The sequence below is a fragment of the Dasypus novemcinctus genome, chromosome 11 (genome assembly GCF_030445035.2).
Source record: "Dasypus novemcinctus isolate mDasNov1 chromosome 11, mDasNov1.1.hap2, whole genome shotgun sequence".
NCBI lineage: Eukaryota > Metazoa > Chordata > Mammalia > Cingulata > Dasypodidae > Dasypus > Dasypus novemcinctus.
In genome coordinates, this window is record NC_080683.1 from 57,576,277 (window position 1) to 57,600,990 (window position 24,714).

The following is a 24,714-nucleotide window of genomic DNA, read 5'->3' on the forward strand; positions in this document are numbered from 1 at the left end:
AAACTTTTGTAGGTGTTAAAACATCCTGAATGGATGTCATGCCTGGGGTAATGCCTCCTTCCACCTTCCAGTCCACCCCTGAGTATTAATTAGGAGATTGTCCTTTGGCCTGAGCATGGGTGAATGCATTATTTCAAGATAAGGGTAATCTAGAGAAGACCCAATAACAATAATTTTCATTACCTGAGAAAGAAACCCCATACCCTTTTGCAATTATGGGTCCCCTGTCCCATTCACCCACCCTTCCCCAACCCCCTGCCCTAGGCAACCACTAATCTACTTTCTGTCTCTATAGATTTGCCTATTTTGGATAGTTCTTAGAAATGGAATCATACAATATGTGGTCTGTTGTGACTAGCTTCTTTCATGTAGCATGTTTTCAAGCTTATCCGTGTTGTAGCATGTATCAGTACCTCATTCCTTTTTTATCGTATGGATATGCCACATTCTGTTTATCCATTTATCAGTAGATGGACATTTGGTTTGTTTCCATCTTTTGTCTATTATAAATAATGCTTGCGACGGTTTGCTCGGTCGGTAGAGGTGGGGTCTGGCTGCGGACGAGGGGTCGGTCCAGCTCTGGACGAGGGGTCGGTCCCGCTTGGGACGAAGGGTCGGTCCCACTTGGGACGAGGGGTCAGTCCGGCAGCAGACGAGGGATCGGTCTCACAAGGGGTTGCGCGGTTCGGCTGACGGGGTCGCCCGGCGAAGCGTGCGACGAAGGGGTCGCCCAGAGAAGCAGGAGACGAACTGGGGACAAGGGAGGCCAGGCCCTTGTCGGGGGCTCTCAGGACTGGAGGGCGCACGGCAGAAGAACTACCGCGGAGACAAGGTAAACACGCAAGTCCACTTTACTGAGGGAGAGGCAACAGTTTTATAGGGGCTGGGGAAGGCTGATTGGTCGAAGCCATGCCCTGTTCTGATTGGTTGCCGGCAAAAGGTCAGTGGGCGGTACTGGACGGGGGAGGGGTGGTGGTTAGGGATTGGCTGTCGCTGTTGCTGGGGGAAGGGGCAGGGTTTAGGGATTGGTGGCTGCTGTTGCTGGAGTGGAGGGCAGACTTGAGTTTCCTGCCCACGCCTGGTTGTTGCTGCTGTCGGGGGAAGGGAAAAGGGCGGGCTGGATTTTTCCGCCCACACCTGGCTGTTGCTGCTGTCGGGGGAGGGGAAAAGGGCGGGCTGGATTTTTCTGCCCACACCTGGCTGTTGCTGCTGTCGGGGGAGGGGAAAAGGGCAGACTGGAATTTTCTGCCCTGCGCCTGCGCAGGGAGAAGGAAGAAGAAGGGTGCCGCCCCACAAGGCATCGGGTGGCGCCATCTGGGAGGAGGGGCGGCCGCGGAAGCATGGCTGCCGAGAAGGGGAGACCCGAGGGCACTCTGCGCCCATGCCGAGCTTCCTTCAGGGGTGGCGGTGGGCCCGACCAACCACCCTATTATGGGGGCAGCGGAATTAGGCCTACCGCGGCTGCTCCCCTGCCAGGCCAGCAAACCACACCTCAGCCCGAGGGGTGACCGCAAATGCTGCTGTCAACATTCACGTACAAGCTTTTGCATGGGCATATTTTCATTTCTTTTGTGTGTATGCTAACAGTATGCCAGGTCATAGGGAAACTCTATGTTTAATCTTTCAAGAAACTGCCACCCAGTTTTCTAAAGTAGCAGCACCATTTTACATTCCCACCAACAGTTCTGTGGATTCCATTTCTCCACGTCTTCTCTTCACTTGTGACTTTTTTTTTTAAAGATTTATTTATTTTATTTTCCTCCCTTTCCCTCCCCCCGCCCTGCTGTTTTTGCTTCTGTATCCACTGGCTATGTAATCTTCTCTATCTATTTCTTTTTTGGTCTTCTCATTTTTTCTCCTCTAGGAGTCACTGGGATTCGATCCTGGGGACCTCTGATATGGAGATAGGTTCCCTGTTAGTTGTGCCACCTCAGTTCCTGGTTTCTGCTGCACTTTACCTTGACTCTCCCCTTCATCTCTCTTTTGTTGTGTCATCATTTTGCTGCGTGACTCACTTGCACGGGCACTGACTTACTGCATGGGCGCTCAGCTCTTTGCGTGGGCACTCAGCTCAGGGCACTGGCTTGCTGAGCAGGCACTGGCTAACCACGTGGGCACTGGCTCACTGCACCGGCATGCTTTCTCTTCTTCTTTTTCACCAGGAGGCTTCAGGGATCAATCCTGGGTCCTCCCACATGGTAAGTGGAAGCCCTATCACTTGAACCACGTCCACTTCCCACCTGTGACTTTTTTTTTAATCTTTTTTTTTGGTCTTTATTATTTTAATGTTACATTCAAAAAATATGAGGTTCCCCTATACCCCCAACCCCCCTCATCCCACTCCTCCCTCTATAACAACAATCTCCTCCATCATCATGAGACATTCATTGCACTTGGTGAATACATCTCTGAGCACCACTGCACATCATGGTCAGTGGTCCACACCATAGCCCACACTCTCCCACAATCCACCCAGTGGGCCATGGGAGGACATACAATGTCTGGTAACTGTCCCTGCTGCACCACCCAGGACAACTCCAAGTCCCAAAAATGCCCCCACATCACATCTCTTCTTCCCACTCCCTATCCCCAGCAGCCACCATGGCCACTTTCTCCACACCAATGCCACATTTTCTTCCATTACTAATCACAATAGTTCATGAATAGAATATCAGTAAGTCTACTCTAATCCATACTCTATTCCTCCGTCCTGTGGACCCTGGAATGTTTGTGTCCACTCCACATCTATATCGAGAGGGGGCTTAGATTCCACATGGATGCTGAATGCAATTCTCCTGCTTTCAGTTGTAGGCACACTTGGCTTCCTGGTGTCCACCTGTGACTTTTTGATTCTAGCCATCGTATGGGGTGTGAAGTGGCATCTTATGTTGATTTTGATTTGCATTTCCCTTCTGGCTAACAATGCCAAGCATCTTTTCATATGTATACTGTCTATTTAAATATCTTCTTTGGAGAAGCACCTATTCAGATCCTTGGTCGACTTTTTAAACTGGTCCTCTGTCTTTTTATTACCGAGTTGTGTGAGTGCTTTGTGTATTCTTGCTATTTTTACTACATTTCCTCTTTAACTTGGTTTAACTTTCTTCAGCAGTTTTATTTCCTTCATTCTATAATAATAAACACATGCAGGCTATTGGCCTACTCTGAAAAGCTGTTTTGGAATACATAGGTAAAGATGCAGGATTTGTGCTCCCCTCTCTTTTACTCCCTAGGAAAAGAGGTGTTAATGCTTTATTTTTCTTTGAAAAGAGAATAAAACCCATGGGATTATGACCTCCATATTTTGAGGTTGTTCCTGAGTTTTTGATACTCTTTTAAAGAAGATAAATTTGATTTAATTCAAATTTAAATTGAGTTTTTTGTTTTTTTTTGTTTTTTTTATTTAAAAATGTGTTTTGTAACAAGGACACTGCAAGAAATAAAGAATGAAGTCATATATTCCTAACTTTAACCCTGGGATTTTAAGACACATCTTTTTCTGCAGAACAAAGAGGGTATGGGCTAGTTCAGAGAGAAAGGCCTCTCTTGGGAGTCTCAGCTATGGTTTAACTGTGGAGGTGGACCCTTTCCAGAGCTCAGAAACATTCACCATAACAAATATATTTAGTCTGAACCAAAACCAAAACATCTAGTGGGTTTGTTTTGACACAGGGGATATGGCAGACAAGTGACCAGAGATGCCTACCGCCATGGAAGATTAGGCCGATCTGTCTGAGACGTCCCAGCCCTCTCTGCAGTGAGCCACAGCCTGGTGAATCATACGGGTGTGGAGGCAATGTTGGCAGTGGCTAGCAGGAAACGAGATGAAATCCAATTAGGAAGAGGCTACTGAGGAAAGTAGCATCTGAACAGTAGAAGAGAACTGTATACTTTTGACTCAGATTGACAGCCTTTTAATGTCTGAATATCACAACCAGATATACTGCTAATGTGAGTTTGTTTTATATTTTTAGTTCTGGCCACTCTTCAAGAGCTAAAGATGATTTCGTCTTTTTTTTTCCTTTTTTTTTTAATTCTGAAAAGTTCCCCAGTCTTCAAAGTTTGGAGTCTTAGGATGTGGTAGAATTTCAAATATCAAATTTAGAATTGTAATTTGAATTTTCTTAAATATATATGCATAATCTCAAAGAAAAACTGCCATAGGGGCATACATCATTATTTTCAGTGTGTATTTTTGGTGGGGCCATATTTGATTTCTGTTATTTTCTTTATATATTATATAACTTTTACATATGATGTTTGTATGATTATCTGCATTAAACATGTAGTCTTTTGTGAAGTATGAAAATAAAAAGGATGTACACAAAGACATAATATATGGAACACACAAGTACACACTACCTTGCTTACAAATTGTTATTTTTGCTTGAGATTTTTTCTGAATAAATAAATTATTGGGCGGATCAGCAGAATATCCATGTCTACATAAAATACCATGACTTTAAAATGCTGTTTGACCTAAAGTAAGGGGGAAATGGAAAGGAGAAATGAGTTTATATGGCTACGAGTTTCTAAAAAAGAGTCTGGAGGCTGGCAGAAGGTTTGCCCTCATGCACAACTGAGCAGAGTCAGAGAGACAGATAAAGCAGATACAACCCCCAGATATTGGTTCCTTTGAGGGCTAAAGAGACCCATGGGAGTTATGGTCATGGCCGATGGGGTTAACTACCAGGGCAGATGGCCCCTCTTTGGAAATGGTGTTTATGTGTGATGAATCTGGACTCAGATGGGATCTCCCTTCATAAGACTTTCATGCTAATGTGCTGGAGGTGCAGTTAATGTTGGGGTTTAAGATATATTTAGGGGATTTGAATCTCTGGACTGACAATGTGATAGCCAGATCCTGAGCCTCAACAGACTCCAGCACCTACAATCTGATTTATTGGACTTACCACACTCAGCTAAGATGGAGTTGAAGAAGGACAACCACCACACCATGGAGCCTAGAGTGATTACAACTGAAAATGGGAGGATTGCATCCAGCATCCAGGTGGAATCTGAGCCTCCTCTTGACATAAAGGTGCAATGGACACAACCAATCCAATGTCCACATAGAAGAGGTGGCATTGGATTGGGAAAAGTGGACATAATGGACAAAGGGTATGGGGAAAGGCAGGAAGAGATGAGAGGTGGAGGCGTCATCGGGACATGGAGCTGCCCTGGATGGTGCTTCAGAGGTAATCACCGGACATTGTAAATCCTCACAGGGCCTACATGATGGAATAGAGGAGAGTATGGGCCATGATGTGAACCAATGTATATGAGGTGCAGAGGTGCCCAAAGATGTACTTACCAAATCCAATGGATGTGTCATGATGATGGGAACGAGTGTTGTTGGGGGGGGGGGGGAGAGGGGGGGTGGGGGGGTGGGGTTGAATGGGACCTCTCATATATATTTTTAATGTAAGATTATTACAAAGTCAATAAAAAATTAAAAAATTAAAAAAAAAATAAATAAATTATTGGAAGTAATGTTCTTTATGTTTTATTTCTATTTAAAAATACTTCTCTAATTTTTTTTTATTAGAAAAGTTGTGGGTTTACAGAACAGTATAAAATACAGGATTCCCCTATTCTGCCCTATTATTAACACTGTGCATTGATGTATGTTTATTATAATTGATGAAAGCACATTTTTATAATTGTACTATTAACTGTAGTCCATGATTTAACCTAGGATTCACTGTATTGTACAGTTTAATAAATTTAAAAAAATTTTTATTCTAACCATATACACATCTCCCCCTTTGACCACATTCAGATCAGAAAAAAACAGTGTATTTTAATTTTCTGAGACGTTGTTAACATGGTTGCACTTCAGATGTTTTTATTTATTCCATGGATAGTTCCTACTGCAAGTGTTTTATCTTTTAAAACAATCCACAGAACAGTGAGTAAGCAGTAATGTTTTGAGGATATTTATAGTACAAATAAAAATAAAGTAAGTTATTGTATGCTTGTAATAGAGGTTTCATGTTTTGAAGGGGTCCAAAATAATAATACTTTAATAATAAAATCAGAAACAATTAAAACAGGGATGATAGAGATGCAGGTTTTGAGGCTTGTAACAAAATTTCATCTTGCATTGTTTCTTCATCTAGGTTTATAGGGAATCAAAACATTTCTTCCTAAGTCTGGAAACTCATGCTTTATTTGCTTTCTTGGTTGTACTGGACCAAATGTAAGGGCCAAGGTTGAAGATGAGAATGCAATAGAGATAGGAGTAGGAAAGGGGGTTAGATTTTTAATTAATGCACCCACACAAATAAAACACTTTAATAGTTTCTTAAAATTATTGTTGACACCTATACTGTTGAAACACATTATGACAGCGCCCAGGCAAGACAGATAGAATTGTAGAGCTCTTAAAAAACAGGTAAAAAATTCTATCAAAATAAATATCTGAGGACTCCTAGAGTGATAAAGCTTCTCAGGAACACTGATGATAGCTGTTAACTTGTGCAATGAAAAATAACTTGCATTAAAACAGCACGTCAGGGAAACGGCCTTGGCCCAGTGGTTAGGGCGTCTGTCTACCACATGGGAGGTCCGAGGTTCAAAGCCCGGGCCTCCTTGACCCGTGTGGAGCTGGCCATGCGCAGTGCTGATGCGCGTAAGGAGTGCCCTGCCACGCAGGGGTGTCCCCCGTGTAGGGGAGCCCCACGCCCAAGGAATGGGCCCCATAAGGAGAGCCGCCCAGCGTGAAAGAAAGAGCAGCCTGCCCAGGAATGGCACCGCCCACACTTCCCATGCCGCATACAACAGCAGAAGCGGACAAAGAAACAAGACGCAGCAAATAGACACAGAGAACAGACAGCCGGGGGAAGGGAGGGAATTAAATAAAAATAAAATAAATCTTTAAAAACAACAACAACAACAAAAAAACCAGCACATCATTGATTCTTACAACAATAGAATAATTACATTTCCCCCTGAATTTATGCGTATTTATTCCTGGCACAATTTCCCCATTTCAGCTGTGGTGTCATTTCTCTTTCCAAAGTTAGCTATTCAGTTTAATTTTCTTTTACCAAGTTTGGTGCATGTGAATGGAATAATTACTTTTTTTTTTTTACTATTATCTCTCAAATGGCTGAGGAATAATAGTATTTTGTGTCTCCAGCAGGTAGGTAGCTGACATATGACAGTCGTGCTTGTTGAATAATCATATTGCTTTTATGTCAGCATCTAAGTTAATACGTGAGTAAAAGAATCTCACCCCTAAAATAAACATTATTGACACATAATTAATTGTTTCATTTCAGTTAATATTAATAGCAGAAATATTTGTCATTGATAAAAAATTCAATGCTTAGCATGTAATTTATTTTCTTTAGAATAGTAATAGCTGTGACACATGCTGAAAATAATGAACTTTTTATCTTGTTATACTGACATTGCATGATATTACTTTAAAGAGCTTAAAGAATTTTATCTCATTTACAACCTGTGAAATCTATAGAGACAATGGCCTCTTAACTGTCTTTATAGAACAAGAAGTATAATATAAAAGTTAGTGTGCAAGGGAATATTGCCCGCTGGCATTCAAGTGCTTTTGCAATTGCTTTAATCTTCATCTATGAAATAATGGAAAAATTTTTACAAGATTGCTACACTACTCAGCTCATAACTAATTTAAGCAATAAAACAACTGCACAAAAACTTTGCAGTAGATATAACCTTAGCAGTGTGCCAAAGGCCACACCATAATCAGTGTTAGAACTGAGAATAGAGGGGAGATGTGCTGATTATGAGACTGATGGCCCGTGTTCATGCCAGGAACTGCCTTCTAGTTTGTTATTGCCTTGTGAAGTTGTGGGAAACTTTGGTTCCTGTCCCTGGGCGAGAGGAAGACAGTTCTTCTGTTGCTGGCAATAGAAGCCAGAATCTTCTAGGGTTCACCCATAGACAGTAACTCCCCAGGGGAGCCACAGAAATATTCACAAACTTTACTGAGGACATATTTTGTCCCAGGCACCATGCCTGGCTCTGAAAGCACACAGATAAAAGACACAGTCCCTGCCAAGAAGCACTCACTGTGAGATGGGAAAGAGAATTGTGAAACTGCATAATTATTACAGCTTGCTACAATTAAGGACTGTGACCACAAACCAAAGGAGCATCTCCTCTGCCCGGAGGCATCGGCCAGTGCTTCACAGAGGAGGTGACATTCTAAGAGCGATACATAGGTGTTCCCTTGTTAGGAAGCAGGGAACAGACTCTTTAATTTTTGAGAGCGACATGTTTAAAGAGGCGAAAGGGGCCATGTCATTTTTGGAGAATGTTCCGTAGTTCCAATAGCATGCACCACTAGACTGCACCACTGCCTATTTTTTCCTGTCTAGCATCTGATTCCACTTCTTTTTGGTCAGCTTCTTCCTATGAAGCTGTAGGGCCTGCCTCTTGCTTTTGCAACCCCTTCAACCTTCTCCTTTCTTAACAAGGAATGGCTATCTAACTTCCACTTGGATGGTCAGAGGAAGGGAAGGAAGCAGTGAAGCACATTGAGTGGAGAAGCCTTCTGGTGTTAAATACCGCATGGGGGTTTTAGTTTCCAGGGGCAGTAGTGGCTGTGGGGCCAGTGCCACTAGCAGCATCCAGAAACTGTCCAGAGAGAGCAGCTGTGGTGGTACAAAATGCAGTGTGATGGTTTCCTAATGACAGCAGTTGTGGTCATTACTGGGTTGGTGAGTAGCCTGCTTTTGGCTATGGTTTTTCTGCCTAAACTTCCTTCCTTCCTGCCTTTTCTGAGTCTGGTTCTCCAGCGCTTCCAAGATTTCCATAAACTACTCAGTAAAAACTGTCACACATTCTTTTCCTGCTCTTTTCAGCCCTACTGCTTGCAACTAAGAGCCCTGTCCAGTGTGCATGGTTGGGTTGGAAAAAGTTAAGGTAGAGTGTGAAGGGGCTCATATGCCATGCTAAGTACATTTTCAGTATGAAGACTTTAAAATAAAGGAATAATATAATTATATCTGTGTTTTTAGAAGATGTTTCTGTTGTCTGTGCTGAGACTGGTGAGGAGAGAGAATGAAGATGAGGTGTTCAGGTAGGAGACTACTGTGATGGTGAACAAGCAAGAGATAATGAGGGATTTAACAGAGGGTCAGTGAGGAAGAGAGAGGATTTGAGAGATTGCTCAGAAGCAAAATGTATTGGTCTTGGTGACTATGGGGTGAGGAAGAGGGAGAAGGTGGTGATGATTTTGAGGTTTCTAGCTTGGATGAATGGATGGATGGATGATGAAGCCACTGACTAAGTAAGATAAAGAAGTTTTGGGTACACTGAACTATTGAATTCAATGTGCAGTTGGAGATGTCCAGTAGGCAGGTAGGTATACAGAACTGAATTTGAGCAGACATGTGTGGGATGGAGAGATATAGATGGCTTTTTATGTGGTCAGGGTAGATGAAAACACCTTTTAGAATTATAGAGAAATAGCTGGCTAATGATAAAAATAAATTATAATTATATTGGCTAAAGATAAAAAAGCCTCAGTATTATCAACATTAATCTCTCTGGAAGCTACCTGAAAACTTCTTTCATCCATTACTGGTTATTTTGTTGTATAACTTGTATTAGTCTGGGTTCTCAAGAGAAATATATCTACATAATACATATATAGATATACATGCACACACACATATATATACACACATGCATATATATGTAAATATTCAGAGATTTTAAAAATAATACATAACTATGGGAATTGGCAAGTCCAAATCCTCTAAGACAGATCTCAAGTTGAGGACTCGGATGATGGTGAGGTTGAATTCTCCAGGAAAAGCTGGCTGGTTGAAGTAGAGGCAGAAATTCTTTCTTACTTCTGAAATCCTCAGTCCTGGCTTTAAGACATCTAATTGGATGAGGATACTCTGTTTATTACTGAGGGCAATCTCCTCTGTTGATTGTAGATGCAGTCAGCTTTGGATGCAATCAAAAGATTATATGTGCTAATGCAACAAATGAGCTACCCTCATAGTAACAATCAAGCCTGTGCTTATAGTCTACCTAAGATCACACTTGAAATTTACCTCTACACTTGTGCAAGGGTATTCAAACTAAATTTTAACTAGGAAAAAGAGAGACCCCATGGTTTAGTTTTGTGGCATATCTTTTTTAAGCCAAAGAATATTTTTTGGATGACATATTTTATGGGACCACAATTTATAAAAACATTTAAAAATAGAAGGGTTCTGATTGACACAGGCAGAGGGCAGCTGGAGTCCCACCTGCTGGGCCTCCTCCACAACTCCCAAGATGGCCCATGGAGCCCCTCCTTGGAACCCTAAGGTTCCAGATGTAATGTACAATTGTATCTATTTATATGTGGATCTATAACAGTGGATTTACAATCTACCTACCAAGTGTCCCCCAATTCACTACCAGATCTATCATTTACTGTTACTACATATCCTCTGCCATGTGTCTCTGTTTCTCTGGCTTCTGTTTGTCTCTGATAGCTGCTTGCAAAGCCATGAGGAGTGGCTACACTTCAATAATGAAAATACCAATGCCCATGCCAAGGGTGCTATCTAAGGGTACTCTCAAAGGTCCTTGTCCTGGGGTGCCGGAACCTGTACTGGGTGCCCAACAAAGGTGAGCATAAGGGACTTCTCTCCCATGCTATGGCATCCTTTTCCCCACAGCCCAAATCACATTTGGCCTTTGGCCACCACTGCTTTGACTAAATCCAGTCTACTGGTTAAGACAGAAATGGATGCAATGCCAAATGTGGTGGTTTGGAACTATGTACCCCAGAAAAACATGTTCTTAATCCATTCCTGTGGGTGTGGACCCATTGTAAATAAGATCTCTTCAAGATGTTGCTTCAGTTAAGGTGCAACCCAAATGAATCAGGGGTTGTGCCTTAGACCAGAGTAGTGGAGTCCTTAAGTAGAGTGAAAGTGAGCCACAGGGAGAAGTCAGAAGTCAACAGAACCCAGAGAAACCAGGAGAGGCTGCCATGTCCATTGCCATGTGTCAGAAAAGCCAAGGACCAAGGATCCTGGCAGCCAGCCCCAGAACCCACAGTCTTCTGTGAAAAAGCATTGTCTTGATGATGCCTTGATTTTGGACTTCTCCTACCCTCAAAACTCTGAGCCAGTAAATCCCCATTGTTTAAGCCATGCATGGGTTTTGCCACTGCATGGTTTTAAACCACTGCATGGTTTTTGCTTTGGCAGCCAGGAAACTGAAACACCATTCCTTTTGTCCTCACCTTCTTTTACTGTCCCTCACCCTAATATAAAAGCAGACAGAGTTGAAGAGGTATGTACAAAGTTGTGCTTGTTAATGGAAGGCATTTCCACGCAATGTGGAATTTTTAATGTCATCTTAAACATAGTATACATGTGTGTGTCTAAACGTAAATAGCTGAATTCAATCATCAGACTTGTCACACAAATTATTGTTACATTTATCTGAACTAGGTCCCAATTGATAAGCACGCTGTGTATGCATCTGTATGAGTGTGTGATTGTGGGGGGGAGGGTTGTGTGAGGGGATCTCTAAGCTATCCATACCCAGCTCCAAATGCCCTGCTACACAGAGAACACAGCTCAAAAACCACAGGGCTGTTGTGGAAAGAACAATAGCTTTGTCACCAGAACTAGGTTAACATCTTACTTATGCTATTTACAACATAAAAAATTTAAAAATGAAACATGAGAAAGTACAGCCAGACATATTTTATCTTTCATGTATGACAGATGTGTGGCTTAGATTTTAAGTTGCTTCACTTTCCTGAGCATTAATTTCTTTATCAGAAAGATTACAATAAGTATGGGCCATGATGTAGACCATTGACCATGGGGTGCAGAGATACCCAGAGATGTACTTACCAGGTGCAATGGATGAGTCATGATGATGGGAGTGAGGGTTGCTGGGGGGGGAGTGGTGGGGTGGGGGGTGGTAGGGTTGAATGGGACCTCATATTTTTTTAATGTAATATTTTTACAAAATCAATAAAAAAAAGAAAGAAAGATTACAATAACGATATGTATCATTCAGGATTGTTAAGGTAAAGGTTGTGTTGGTAACATACTTGGTACTAGTAGGCACTTGGAAAATAATGAGGAAAATGGGTTTGATATATTTTCCTATATCTTTAAAATGGGTATACTTTAGCATATCCTTTCTGAGGTGTCCTTCCACTTTGTACTCTTTTTCTTTTCCATTCAAAGTTGGCCTCCTCTATATATGTATACAAATGTATTACAGAAGAGATATGTGCATATACGCAGGCGAGAGTTTTTGAATATGTGGAATAATTTAATATGTATAGGGAATTGTATCTTCTCTCTCTTATGGAGGTAAAGTAATTTCAAGAAAATTTGCATGTGCAATATGCCATATTAAAATGCCTGGAACTGCAAAAAAGTTTTCAAAATACTCCCAACTAACTATTTGTGAGCAAGGATGGAGCTATGGAAATATTTTGCAAAAGTGACTGTGCCTTTTGTCCCCAAACAAATACCCTGGTTGGAACAAACGTTTATGCTTTAAAAGCATTTTTCAGCAAAACAAACTTTGGAATGAAAATAATCATAGGGTTATTGAACAAGACAAAATTGTGCAGATGTTGATGATTTTCATTTTTGTAAAATAACATTTTGTCTGTTGCTTGGGGCTTTTTTTCTTCTTCTTTTTTTTGCCATTTGTTCTTCTCTTGGACCCACCCATTTCACATCAGATACTGAAACTTACTCAAGGAGATTTCCTGTTCCTCACTAACCCATTCATCCTTTCTTTTTCTAAAACAAAACTTTGCCTGGAATAACTATTTAGAAACAGAGGGCTTCAGTTACCCCCATAATGGCTTAAAATTTCTATATCATTGTTTGTAATGTTTTAGATTAGAAAAATATTTTACCACGAGAGGGAAAGTATAATAAAATATCAATGCTAAGTTTTGCATGTTTCTAGTATTTCTCATTTAAAATATTACTGGAAATGTGACCATCTCTACTCAGACCAATCATACGTTCATTCTTTCCTTCACTCATTGAACAATTTGTGAGCACCTATTCCGTGTCAGTTATGGATAGGTTCTGGAATAGGCCAGCAAATAAAGTAGAGATGGTCCTTGTCAAAACTGGGAAAAAAAAAAAAGTACCACATAGAAAACCCGGGATCTCCATTAACCATTTTATGATCCAGTTTGGAAAGCTTAAGACACGTTGGAAAGAAAATCCCTCCTGGTCCTGGATGCTGATCTTCTTACTCATCATTCCCTGATCCCCCAATTAAAAAGTCAGCTTTCAGCAACTAGCGTGGCCACTTTCTCCACATCAGTGCTACAGTTTCTTCCATTACTAGTCACAATAGTTCTACAGTAGAATACCAGTAAATCCACTCTAATCCATATTTTATTCTTCATCCTGTGGACCCTGGAATAGTGATGCCCACTCCACCTCTATGAGAGCAGGGAGAGGGAAGAAGAGCTGTGATGTGGGGGCATTTTTGAGACTTGGAGTTGTCCTAAATGATATTACAGGGATAGATGCTGGACCTTATATATCCTGCCATAACCCATTGAATGTACTGGGGAGAGTGTAAACTACAATGTAAATTATAATCCATGTGGTACAGCAGTGCTCCAAAACGTATTCACCAAATGCAATGAATGTGCCACAATGATGAAAAAGGTTGTTGATGTGGGAGGAGTTGGGGGTGTGTGTGGGGTATATCAGAGCCTTTTATATTTTTTAATGTAACATTTTTTGTGATCTATGTATCGTCAAAAAAATACAATAAAAATTTTTTTAAAAAGTCAGCTTTATTTTCTGACTTATTGATTGGGACCTCATTCATGTAAAAATTTGTCTGGCAAGCCTGATGATTGATTGACTCAGCGATTTACACTTACATGTTATACAAATTCTTATGCTAACATTTCAAATGAATTATTAAAATTTCCATGTTACATATAAATGCACTTCTGAGTATTATCTTGAGTCTTTATTTTTCTAATTTTTTTATTGCTCAGCTTTGTAAGGAAGGATCATCACTGTGAATACGATAAAGAGAGCAGTTTGAACAACGTTCTTAATTCACCACTGTTTGTTTACTTTTTATTCAGTATGAAACTGTTAACCTTTAAAAAAGACATTTTGGAATATAGCTAAATATTTATTTTCATAATCTCTAGTTCTACATATTTGTAAGTTAAGAACTGAAATCCTATATCTCCTCTGATGCCCTAGCAAAGTTAATGGTGCAAACTTCTTTTTTGAACTTTTTCCCTGATTTAGTCTTTTACTATTTTATGGCTCTAAAAAAAATAAAACATGAAAAAGCATAGCCAGATATATTTTATCTTTCATGTATGACAGATGTTCCCTCACCCATGTTTCATGGGTGTAATCCATCTTTACAAAACACTGAGATGGAAGTTTCTACCAGCAAAGCCTCATGAAAAGAAGTCTTCTTGCCTTGATGAGCAAATCCTTGATAATGAGTCTCAGGGCCACACACTCTTCAAGTTTCTGGATGGGATTTTATATTGAATGATAAAAGAATTAGCATGAGACTAAAGTGTAGAAAGTGGTTTTAAGTATGACAGTGGCCATTTGGATAGAACATGTTCTATTGGTGCTGTTTTAAATTTGCTTTACAAGTTTTGGTTGTTATTTTAATATTAGATGCACAAAGGTGAAGGCCAAGAATGACTCAAGGGCAGTTTCATTTTAACATGGTCATGGATGTACCAAGATGGATATTTTCAATAGACGAACAAGAAAGAATAAGTTTATTAAGTATGGACATAAAACGTGTCTATTTTTAATGGTCAAATAAGAAAAAATAAGCTTATTAAATATGGTATCAGATACAAGTTGGCTTTAATGGTCACAAAAGAACAGAGATATATTCTCTTTGGGCTAGGCCTGATCCTATCTCCTTGTAATGCTGGCAGATAGAGCAGCTTTGCCTTTCAGATTTTCACCCAGTTATTTTTAGTTCTTCTGAAGCCTGGGAAATAAGAAATATAACCTCCTTGAAAAATCCAAGCGAGCCAACCATAGCAGGACCTCTGAATCTGATTAGATAAAACAACAAAGAGATTCTGTGAGCAGAGGCAGGAAGAGCCAAGGTGGGTGGCAATCTCTGCTCAACTCAGGGGAAATATAGCCTCAAAGAATTCAAAAGTGGGTGAAAAAAATAACATAAGCAATAGACAACTTTCCCACATCTCAGGTCACTCTCTAAATACAGCTAGAAAAATCTTCCCCACACCAAACTTTCTTCTTTAATTTTTGAAGTATAATAAACAGTATGTGATTGTATGTTTATCTTAAGCACCACACTGAGAGAGAGATTTGCTTTTCGGTAACATTTTGCTCTATATTAACCAGTTTTAGTGCCTCTTATTAGCTTAGAAAGTAAATCATGGCAAACTTTAAGTTATAAAAATGGGTATTTAATTCTGAAAATATTTAATGCACATTTCCCCTCAGTTGTTAAAATGGGAGAAAATCATGGCAGTTAAAAAGGGTCAGATAAAAATTCTTTCTCCCCACAGGTAGAGAGTTAAGAAATAAAGTCTGGTCCCACTCTGCCACTAGATTCCTGAGATGGGTTTGCTAGAGTTTAGCTTGGTGAATATGAGGCATAGTCTGATGAGGAAGTTGGGGGTGGCTGGTGTGCTGACAGTTGTCATCAATAGCTTTTGACAGAGCGTCAATAAGCAATGTTATGCATCCTCAGCATCACCACATTGTAAAAGAAAATAAATAAAAAGGGGCCGGGTACTGAAATACAAGAGAGTAGACATCTGGCATCATCAGTGCTTGGGAATTCGCCAAAGTACCCTGTATTTCAGTTTCACTGTTTAAAATGTGGGTATTGTCTTACAAGTCTCATTCATTTGGCAACTTGAAAATCACTCCAAAATCTTACCCATTTCCTCCTACAGTACAGATGCCCATGGTTAAAGTTGCAGTGAAGCTAAAGAGTCTGATTATAATAGGATGCTTAATTTGTTTCTTAGGTGTGAGTAAAGGCAAACCTGCTAAACTGTCTTCCTCTTTCTAAGTTTCTCAACTTCTCTCTTGAACCGTCAACCCCCCAGTTCTTCTTTAACACGTCATGAGCAAATGAGAGGCTCAGTGGAAGACGCTTGAAAGGGTTTTTGTGGAAGACCTGGAGTATGCTTGGGTCAGTATGCTTCTGTACAACGTGTGCAGAAGGTTGGGAGACTTTCAGGGAATATGTGAGGATGACTGAAAGAAACAGCATGGTGAGCTCAGCTGAAGTCCCAGCAGGTACCTTGACTATACCAGATTCAACTTCCTAGCCAGTCCGCTTCAAGCTTCTCCCTGTGGCATAAGCAGTTTTAATGAGTAGCATCCCAGGCCCCATGGCAATTGTAGAAGCTGTGGAATGATTGTTTTGCACATCCTCCCATCCCTGCTTCAAACCTGAAAGCATCACTGATAGGCCCAAAGGATAGAGGTAGAGGTATTCTCCCCACCTGGCTTCTCTGCCACCGCAGCATCATGTGTTAGGCCTGTCTCTTCCCTGTGCCTTCCTGTGTGATGCCAGGTAGGAATGGGACCTGGCACTTGCTTCGCAGTTCCCTTGTGCCTCTGTTTAGGGATCTTGGAGCCAGGCATGGAAATCTGAGGGTCCAACTCTGGACAGCCACTTATGCCTTTCTGCTTTTTGGATTGCAGTTACTCCAAATGGGAGAGTTTTATTATTAAAATATTACCCAGCATTTTATATCATACTCTCATGTTTACCCAATGAAAATGCCTTGACAAAGTATGTCTATTGGTATAATACACAATATTGGCTAACTTCCACTTCTGTTAGGCCAGATTTTGTGATGTCCTACACAGAACTATGCCAGCTGTGGTTGACAAGCTCTTTGTTAATAAAGTACACATATATATTGCTTGTAGGATAGAATGTTTGTGCTAAGAATTTTCTGAATCCCTAATTTAAAATACACATTTGAAAGAGCAGTCATGGAACTCATGGTTTTTAAACTTTATATGAAAATTTTAATTAAAATGACATACAAGTATTAAAATTGATTATGCCATTATCTACAACCAAAGGTATAATAGATAAAACCACAACCTTTCTAGTCATTGGTTTCTCCATCTTTAAAATAGAATACATTAATTTTAGGAAGAATTTTTCAGTTTGCAATGTATTTTCATACATGTTATCTTTTTGATCCTTTAAGAAGTTTGGGCTACATGGTTATTAAATTCTCCCCAGCTTCAACCTTCTAATATTCTTTACATTTAGTAAAGGATCCAGACTGAAAGGTGGTTTGTGACAACAAAAACCACAGAACACAGGGACCCCGTGCAGTGGAGTATGCAGTGTTCTTTATAAAGTCCTGGTAAGTTTAGGGAGTACTTTTTAGATCACCATGTGGTGTTGAGGTTTTTTTTTTTTTTTTTTTTTTTTTTGTGAAAGGGCCAGAGACTCATCATCTGAGGGTTCCAAAGTGGAGGAGACAGTCTATCAGTGCCTTGGGGGCCAGAGCAGCTGAGCATTTGAAGGGAGGCAGCCACCCACATAGGGTCAAAATTGCCACCATGGACTTGGCTGTGCAAGCTCTAAACAAAGTCTGTAGGCAAAAGAATATGACACCTGTCCTCCCATTTATTCTCTTTAGTTCAGCATCTTTTCCACTAATCACCTCTTCTAATCACTAATCTACAACTAATCACAACTACTCACTACATCAGTAGGAAAAATAAACACAGGCAAAGAGAAGCCTCCGGCAGAGTACTCACAGACTGTCTCCAAAGTGTGTCTTGAAAATAATACCCAGATTAAGCCTAAATACCAGGCTGTTCTCTTTGTTGTTGCAAACCTTTTGAAAGTGTTCATTCCCTTATGTAATAAGATCTGGAAACATTTTCAAGGAAATAAGAATTTTGTTGTGCATTCATATCGATTAATAGAATCTTGTTGAGTGCTTGAAGGAATATTTCCATTGCCAGAAATTCTCTGAAGTTCCTCATTCTAACCCAGAAAATCATTTAACCAGAATGTTCGACTGTTTCCATTTTTTTGAGGTGGTATAAGACATGTATATGGGATTAGTGTCTATTAGCTGTGGAAAGATATTTGCAATCTAACAACATTGGTTTTGACTCTAGTAGAATGTACACAGAAGTTTTAAAAAAAATCTCCCTTGAAAATTCATAGGGGAAGACTGGGGTCTTTTGAAGTTCAGAATTACTCCTTCATCATTGTGAGTGTTACTAAATCTACATTCTGCAGAGCTATGTGAGGAGTTCTCTTAATTTCCACAATAAAGGCACAATGGCTGACTCACCTTCAGGGGTTTGGATTACATGTGTGGGATTGTGTTTTGGATGGAGCTATCTGGAATAGCAACACTCCATCAAAAACACAGTGGCACACCTGTGCTCCAAATGGCTGAATAAGGCAAAACATATGACATCAAAATACTGGGAATCTTATTAAAAAGAAAAAAAAAAGGAATGTAAGCTGTAGCAAAGATAAAGACAAGCACCAAGGCACTCATATACACGACAGAGTTTTACGTATGTTGCTAATGAAATGATTTATCTATCATTTAACCTCTGTTCATAAGCTATGTTTGTTCTGCCTGATGCTGACAAGGATACCATATACATAGCGTGTGAAAAGTTGCTCAGATGGATGTTCCATTCTAAAGAACAAATTATCATCACAGTTTTTACAATGCGAAATGACAGCTGCTTACATTTCCAAAGACTCCAAATAATCACAAAGAAGGTAACAAAGTGGCATCTTCTGAAATTTTCAGAGTTAACTGATGGCATAGAATAGATTTCACTACTTTAAGTAAGGATGCTATAAATTAATGTTTATTATTAAAGGGGGATTTTAATGTTAAAAGTGAAAAATTTTTATAATTGTTTCCTCATATAAACCTTTCACAAATTACCTTTCCAACCTAATGAATTCTTACTCATACCTCTTAGAGGAAAGTGTTAATAGTGTCAACATGGTTGAAGTTTTACTTAGCTTATTTTTTATGAATATAGTGTAAAACAACTGTAATATAAATTTTCTGTTTGCATAATCATCTCTACTTATTATTGGCTGTTTTTACATTATAAGAAATTTACATGTAAAAACAGCCAATTTAAGTGGTGCTGATATAAAAAGGGAACTTCTTATAGAAACTTATTTCTACCTGTCAGAGATTGATTTTTAATAACTGAGTGTGAACTATTGTTCACTGAAACTTCTTATATTATAAGTTTCTTCTCCTTCTTGTTATCTACACAGATTCTCGGCAGATATTGCCCATTAGGTAATATACCTATATTATAAATATTTTCAATGCATACTTATATATTAAGATTGCAATGGATTTCAGTTTTGATTCGCTGCGTTCTCCCCAGACTTTGTGCTTTTCACGGAGATAGCTGCTAATCAACTCCAGTGTTGCTCTTTGCTGAGGTCTGAAACAGGAGGAGTGAAATTAACATCAGAGCTGAAAACCAGGCTTTCTAGTAACTACCTGCACACTGAGTGTTTCCATACAGAAAACCAACATTTGGCATTAAACAGACTTTTTCCTCTATGGAAATATCTTGAGAGAAATGATTAAAAACACTAAATGCTTTTTGGTTGGGCACGCAGGAAACAGCATCTAACTTGGAAGTTTGGTGCCACCAGGGTCTTTATTGAGAAACATGTGGCTGGCAATTGAGAAGCCGGAAAAATTGTGAGGATTAAAGGAAATAAATTAAGAACTGAGTTATATAAATCTTGAGGCCTCGTTGCACCTGGAATCATTTTCATGGGGGTATGTACAATTGGGCTTTCTCCTCTTTAAAGCATCCTGGCTGCAGGATGAAAATGGCTGTTTTGAGTAAAATACTATATAAATCTTTCTTTTGGTGACTAGAAAAATATTTTAAACATTTTTTTTTCTTGCTGAGATTTTTAAAAAGTACCAGGGAATTTTTCGATAGAGATGACGAAATTATTCTGTCACACATCTTTAATCCCAGATTGACAGTCTCTCTTAGCTCTCACTGAATCAGTTTAACTTTTCCAATGCTTCATAAGCTCAGAAAATTGGGGGGCATTTGCACAGGCTTAGTTTGATAGAGACAATTTGGGCATGGTATAAGAAGTTTTGGGGCATTTTAAAAGAAACACTTTAAAGGAGACCAAACATACGTGTTATCTGTAGGACAACAGAGATAAGCATTAGTTTCCTTTCCTACAGTGTTTAAGGATGAAAATAAAAGGATAATGATATTGCCATTTCTGAGCTTCTACTTCACCAAAGTATTATGCTAAATATTTTATGTGCATTATTCAATAATAAGCAATTTACTAAGCATTTAATGTAGAACCAGAATTCAGTCCAGGACTAGTGAGTCCAAAGCTCCTATTTTCTCCACCACAACAGGTACGTTTTTGCTAGAAAGCTAAGTCAACGCCCTCAGAGAGCACGCTGGAAAGGCCCTGGGACGGCTACCATCAGGCATCATGGAGAGGGCAGTGAAGGCTGCCTAGAGCCATAGCCCTTACACATGGTTTGAATTGGCCTTCCTATCCCTGCTACAAGGTCAGTGCTCAGAGCGAATTGAGAATTTCAAAGTAGTTTGATTCCCAGAGTGGACATGCGCCTTCAGTCAGGCTCCTAGAGGAAATCCCGCTGGGACTTTTACATAGCACACATATTTGTAATGCCTTCCCTGCCTGAGGGTACCAGGGTGCTTTGTAGTTAAAACCTAGTTCATTTTAGAACCCCATCTGGCCTTGGGTGGAGCACATTGGAGAAAATGAACTATAGATTAACCCCCAAGCCAGAAAATATTTTCATGGTTCCCATTTCCATAGGGTCACAAAAGTGTATGAGAATAGAATGCTTGGCAGGAAGTAAAAACTATACTCTCAGAAACAGTCTTTTCTCTAGCTCTAACCAGATCTCCTTGGACGGAGCTTCCTGTGTGATAAGGGGCTACAAGGAGGCACCTATGGCAGTGGGTTAAGGAGAGCAGGCAGCATATTCCAGGCCCTTAATGGTCAAGTCTTACAGAAATGAAATGATGTAACATTTTTATATTATGGGCTTCCTATCAATTTGGGGATTACCATGATCAAATGTAATGAAATACACATTTAGAGCTATTCTTCATGTTATTTTGTGAATACAAAAGTACACATTGTCAATATGGCTCCAACTAGTCAGCATTATTTTCCAAATTCATGGGCACTATAAGGTATACTCCAAACTGTCTTTTTTTAGGAGGAATCATCTCATTTATTGAGTGTTTAGATTCTAGTTTTTACAAGGTAGATTAGTGGAATTTCATCTACACATTGAATCCAGGACACAAAAACAAGCTAAGTCATGTGAATCTGGCTGCATTTTGAGGGATAGCCATGGGCCCACCAGGGCCAAATTCTAAAATCCTTTAGAGCAGAGGTTCTTAACCTTTGGTCTGAAGTGCATAGATGGACTTCAGTGGGCCCATAAACCTCTGAAACTGAATGCAAAATTTTTTGTCTCTCTTATTTTGGGGGGGAAGTGACCTAGCATTCATCAGAATCTGCAAAGGGCCTATTATCCAAAAAAGGGATGTCTGAGATATGGCAGTTCCTTTAGTATTACATTCTTTTTCTCCACCAGAATCAAAGATGATCAAGATAAAATAATTAAGAAAACACATGTACACAAATTCGTTTCAAAAGAAAAAACAAAACTGTTTGCCTCATGGACAAATTTATTTTTTTGCAAATAGAGAGTGTTGTATATCAATGTGGAGATGGCCACTTTCTTTGGATGGGCAAAGGTAAACAACAAAATTCTGAGAACGGTACATAAAATATATGTGTAGTATGCATGGAATCATTCAGATGTTTCTTAATTGGAAATGAAATACATTCAATGATATTTCTGGAAAAATATTTCAAATGATTCATAATATCATTCGTATCTGGGTCACAGAATTAAATCAAATTCTGCAAGCTGATTTCCCACATTGGGAAAAGAAAATGCTGTTTTTTGTTTTTTTTTTTAAGATTTATTTATTTTTTAAATTTATTTCTCTCCCCTTCCCACCCCCCAGTTGTCTGTTCTCTGTGTCCACTTGCTGTGTATTCTTCTGTGACTGCTTCTATTGTTATCAGTGGCACTGGGAATCTGAGTCTCTTTTTGTTGCGTCATCTTGCTGCATCAGCTCTCCGTGTGTGTGGCACCATTCTTGGGCAGGCTGCACTTTCTTTTGCGGGGAGGCGGCTCTCCTCACCGGGCCCACTCCTTGCGCGTGGGGTTTCCCCACACGGGGGACACCCCTGCGTGGCAGGGTACTCCTTGTACCCATCAGCACTGCGCATGGGCCAGCTCTACACGGGTCATGAAGGCCTGGGGTCTGAATCACCGACCTCCCATGTGGTAGACAGACGCCCTATCCATTAGGCCAAGTCTGCTTCCCTCTGTTTGTTCTTTTAAGGGTAGAAATTTAAAAAAATACACCAAAACAGATTTTAAAGATTAATTTGGATTCTCATCTGGGGACCTCCCCGTAACCCCCCAAAAATACACCAAAAAATTGTAATTCCAATAACACTACTTTATATGCATCTTTGATATGTGAACATCCACACAGGAGCAGCTATCCTGCAGGAATTTTTTCTCTCTGTGACAATCAGTTGGCATTTCTTTCCTTGTGGGACCCTCTTTCCCTTCTCAGTTGCTTGGGACCATTTCCACCATTCTCTTGACATTCAATTCTTATCTTCCCAGGACTTGTGTCTAGCAGTCCCTGGGAGAGATGTGACATTCATGTGAGGAAGGAGAAAGAGAGATTAGGATAAAACTTGCTGTTTTGCCCTGTGCATGCCCTCTCTTCTCCAACTATGGCTGCATCCCAAGATTCAGAACTTGGGGTCATCAGTAACAACCCCCAGCCTGGGTTCCCTTACCACCATTCGGGTCTTTCCCTGCACTCTTCTGGAGACTTTTACTGACATAAAATGCTCAGGATGATAAAAAATTTTCCCTGGTATATATTTGAATTTTGCGTCAGTGTTTGCATAAAATAATCCTCAGTTACCACCTGTATCTGCTTTATTATTACTAATAACAAGCATACTGACTTCCCCAAGGGCCTTTGTACTTGGCATGCCCTTTGCCCCAAGCTGTCCCTCTCTCATTCTTTTGGGTCTCTGATCAAATAATCTCCCAGTGGACCTTCCCACTTCCTCACTCTCTATCCTCCTCATTTTTTTTTCCTTTCTCTTCACAGTACTCTTATCACTATGTTGCAATTATCTGTTTATTTGTTTCTTCCCATCAGAATGAGGGCAAGGACTCTGCCCTGTTTACAATTTAATGCTCAGAACAATGCCTGGTATCCAATAAATAGTTATTAAATACAATGAATAAAGAAACAATAGGTAACATTTGTACACTGTCTTTCATATTTATTGCCTCACATAATCTACCATAAACCCTTACTTGCTGTCTTCATTTCGAAAGTGAGAAACCGAATTGCAAAAAAACCACAAAAAACAAAAAAACAAAACACGGTAAAGAAAAGAACAATAGAAAAGATCATTTCTTTTCTTTAATCCCTTGTGTTGTTTGAATGAGTCGCTGATGGAAACAGGCTAAATGGCATTGCAAGAGATAGGTCCCTGGCAGGATGGAGTGTTTCTACATCCCATAGGCAGGTCCTCAACTTTAAGCCAAGATATTTGATGTTAAAATAAGTATAATGGTCATTACCAAGGCTTTTAGAATGCAGTTTTCTGCTTGGCTGTGGAGTTGACCATTAAAAAAAAACAAAACCTTCCCACTAGGTTTTCTTTTTGCTACCTTGTTAGCATTCAGGTTATTGGGAACATTCTATCTACTAGTTGTATTTTAGGAGATTGCTTGTATCAGCACTGATCAGTAGAAATAATGCAAACTACATATTATTTTTTAATATCATTTTTAATTAATGAGATTTTACATTTTTTTCATGCTATGTGTCTTTGAAATATGATAATGGTTATTGGACAGTATAGGTCTGGGCTGCTTGCAAAATTTGTTTTACCTGGCTACTCCAAATAATAATCCTTCTGGGTTGCTATTAACCACTCATTATGTAGTAGAGCTACAGAATGAAGCTGGCTCCAGAACTCATTTTTGGAAATAATCTTTATATTCTCGTTATGGCATAGGGCTGACTGAAAACAGTTGTGGATTCTTTTTAAAAAGGGCTGTCTTGAAGAAAAATCGTGTTTCAAGCTTCAGAGGAACTAAACTGACTTTGGTAATTAAACAGTGGAGTGATCACATGTTCAATTCCATAAATAAAAATGTGTTAACTTACAATATGCTGAACATACTAAAAATACTCTTTGCATTGTAGAAAATCAGAATGTATTTTTGGTTCTGTTTATCTAGTGTTTTTTGTGGTGGAAATAAAATAAATTTAGCAGTTAAAAAAAAAGTATAACTAATTTTATCCCAGGTAACTCACTAATCACTAAAGACTGATATATAAAAACTATAACTCCAATTCATTAATATAGTGAGAAATAGAGCAATCAGCTTACTATATATTATGTCATTATCCAGGCATAACGAATGTTCTCTGGTCTTTTTTGTTCATTTATTTGGTGGCAATGGTATGTTCAGAATGTACAGTATTTTATAGACTATAAAGTAAGTTATCTTTCTGTGTGAGATCA

At 39.6% G+C, this 24,714-nt stretch overlaps 1 pseudogene; it reads left to right on the top strand.

Annotated features, from left to right (window-relative positions):
- The first annotated feature begins 23,751 nt into the window (after positions 1-23,751).
- LOC111765166 (small nucleolar RNA SNORA32) lies at positions 23,752-23,882 on the top strand (annotated as a pseudogene).
- The last annotated feature ends 832 nt before the right edge of the window (positions 23,883-24,714 follow it).